Here is a 3676-nt window from a genome sequence, read left to right on the forward strand (position 1 = left end):
ATGTGGTCCATCTCAGACACATTAAACTATCATTCACATGTTTGAACAAAAAGAGAAAAAGTATAAGGCCTATGAAGAGGTCCAAAAGAGAAAAACATGTCTCTGTAATCAGAGTAAATTGGCCCCAGTGAAATAGAGAACATACATTAATTGAAAGAATTTTTTTTCATATCTCTCAGTGCTCAACTTTATTTTTTTTATTTAATTTTTTTATACAGCAGGTTCTCATTAGTTATCCATTTTATACATATTAGTGTATATATGTCAATCCCAATCTCCCAATTCATCACACTACCACCCCCCAGAAAGAAATTTTAAAAAAGAAAAGTATATTTTAAAAAGGGCAAAGTGTTCCAACAAAGGACAGATGATAAATGGCGTCAGGGTACTGCTGAGAGGCATAATTAGAGTTCACAATTGTCCAAGGACACATTATTATGTGAGATTCTTTACCTATTCAACTTTCTCTAGACATACATGCATTATTCTCATTTATAGCTTTTTAAGTGAATTTGTACAATAACTAGATCCAGGAGGTATGAGGATAAAGAATGGAATAGGCACTTTTTATGTTCAGATTTCTTCACTTGGGTAAACATTACAAATGCAGGTACTTTAGAGCACAGACTTTAGAAAGATACAAATCTAATTTCAATTCCTACCTCATCTTCTTAATAGTCCTGTGACATTAAAAGAGTTACAATTTAGAAACATCATTTTCTCCCTGTGTAAAATGTAGAGTTTATGAGAAATAAACTAAATAATGTATGTAAAGCTCTTAGCTTGGTTCCTAGCTTGTAATGAATGCTAAATAAATGGCAGCTATAAGTGTATTGTCTGTATTAAATATCTGTGCATATAAACAGGAGTTCTCCTAATTCTGCACTTTTCATAATAACATAATTTTAAATAAGGTCTAGTCCACATGTGAATATAAACCACATACAACTTGATCAGTAGTTAATGTGGGTCTTCCCTGGTGGCGCAGTGGTTGAGAGTCCGCCTGCCGATGCAGGGGACGTGGGTTCGTGCCCCGGTCCGGGAAGATCCCACGTGCCGCGGAGCGGCTGGGCCCGTGAGCCATGGCCGCTGAGCCTGCGCATCCGGAGCCTGTGCTCCGCAACGGGAGAGGCCACAACAGTGAGAGGCCCACGTACGGCAAAAAAAAAAAAAAAAAAAAGTTAATGTGTACAACACAATTAATAAGTAAGCATTAAGAAAGTATGATTCTATCACTCCTACTCCCCTGTGTTATTGGGGAAAATAATCCAGAGCTGTTTAAAATGAGAGGCTGAATAATTTTGTTCATTATCTTGTTGTTTCATTGCTCTTGTTTCATTTCTCTGTGATAAGTCTGAATTGTTTCTTAATGCAGCATAATTTTTTTCTTCTTTTTCTATCATGACCATTTTAGTTTGGTATTAGATCAGTATACTACTGTAGAAAAATCTTGCTATCATTCAATTTGACTTCTGCATCATTTGTCTCTCAAACTCAAATGCATAATTTATATCTGCAGGATTGCTATTGCTATAGCTATTTTTCTTAATTTCTATTTCATAGATTCACTAAATACTACATTGTCTCTTCTATAGTAACAGTAATCATCATCATCATCATTACTATTCATTGAAGATTCTCTATGGACTAACCACAGTCCCAGGAATAATAATACCAATGTCTACTGTTCATTGAGAAAAATTTCATGTATATCTCGATCTTTGCAACAAATCTATTAAGGAATTATTATTCTTACTTTATAGATGAGAATACTGATACTCAGAAAGCTACACAGGAATAAAATTGGACAGCTTTAACTTGAATTTTTCTATTTCCAAATACATATTCTTTCTATCTTACCATATAACCACTCCAACCAAAAAGATTTTCCTTGCAATCATGACTGTTACAAAAATTTTCTACATTGATGTTGAAGTGACATTATGTGTTGCTTTTAAATGTAAAAATAAATAGTTTTCAAATTAAATATTGTCTCTAAGATTATCCTGTATTAGTCAGAACTCTATTCTCATTGATCGATTCTTGCTTCCTCTTCTCAAGCATATCTTGTCCTTCCTTCCATAGACCCTTACCGACAGCATCTGAGGTTAAATATATTTAATTATTTTATGGTAATTTACATATAAATTATTAAACATATAAATATATTCCCCTCTCATGTTTTTTGTTCCATAAGCTTTCAAATCACTTCCAACCCTATGTCAGTTAGTATGGTCAGTCACACACACACACAACACACACACACACACATTTACAGACATATGTGCCCACCACATACATACATACACAAAATACTACTGAACAAACTGTCCAAAAACTCAGTGGGTTAAATAATGTTTTAATTTCTCACAGTCTGGGGATCAACTGAAGGTAAGCAGATTTGACTGGACTCAGGTTGGAAGCTGTGGTTATCCCAGCTGTTTGAATTCATGCATCTAGAGATAGCCTGATGTACTTTGGGCCTTGCTCTGTTTATCTTTCTTCCTTCTGCAAGTTGGCTTGCTGGGCATATTCTCCTCATTGTAATAGTATATTTGCAAGAGAGGGACATCAATGATACAAGCACTTTTCAAATCTCTGCTTGTGTCACTTTTACTAAAATTCTCCTGGACGTAGCAAGTCTCATAGCTGTGTCCATGAAAGTAGGAGGGAGGGGGGAGGATAATTTTGGACAAGATTTAATACCACCAGACAGAAATACATTATATATTTCTAAAAATTACCCTAACCAGTCAGAGTCTTGGACACAAATGTAGACTACTTTAATTGGCATTACAGCTCTCATATCTGGATGGCACCTGACATACAGATATACTCTGGGGCCAGTTCACCCTCGTCACAGTTCAGGAAAAGGCATCACCACAATTTACCATCAGCCTTATCAATTAAGAGTGAAATAATGTTCAAATAATTTGGTCTTCTTCCCTATAATTAATGATGAAAGAAGATAGGGGTAACCCATTAACATAGCCTTCTTATTTGCTTCCACACAAATACATAGACGATCTCTCTCCAAGTTCACATTTTTGGGGTGGGTCTGATATAAAGAGTGCTTAATTCATTAAAAACATATGGATGAGCTAAAGAAAACTGAAATTGTCAGTCATCAGATCACTACGGTTAGTGCAGAAGCACTTCTTTAACAGTGTGGAAGATGTTTTCTAACTATGTTTTCTGTCCCCAAATATTATAATTCTGACTTCTGTATATTCTGCCCATAAAGAACTACAAAAAGTAAAATAAGGCAAGATGGTAAATTGTGACTAATAGAAAATTTGTAGTGATAATTTGACTTAAAGTTTAAATAATCGTGTTTATAAAACAGATAAGCCAGAAGCTTTTCATTTTGAGATATTTATATGAATGTAATTTTCTAAATTTATTTGGCTTAGAATTAAAGGCTATGTTTTTACAAGGTCAACAGTTATTAATAGTATACTCTTAGGATCGTATAACACTAAAATCATTCAATTATTTACATATTCCTAGGTATGTATACATTTATCTTCAAAACATGTATATATAGATTTTATGACTCATTTGTTAGTTTTACATCTCTTTCCATATGCTGACTATGTCACTAACACATATACCAAAGGCATAAACATTAGTAACTTTATAAAGGTATAATTTAAATAACTTTAAATAATTAGTC

Source organism: Leucopleurus acutus (genome assembly GCF_964270905.1).
Source record: "Leucopleurus acutus genome assembly, chromosome: 11".
In the NCBI taxonomy this organism is placed as follows: Eukaryota; Metazoa; Chordata; class Mammalia; order Artiodactyla; family Delphinidae; genus Leucopleurus; species Leucopleurus acutus.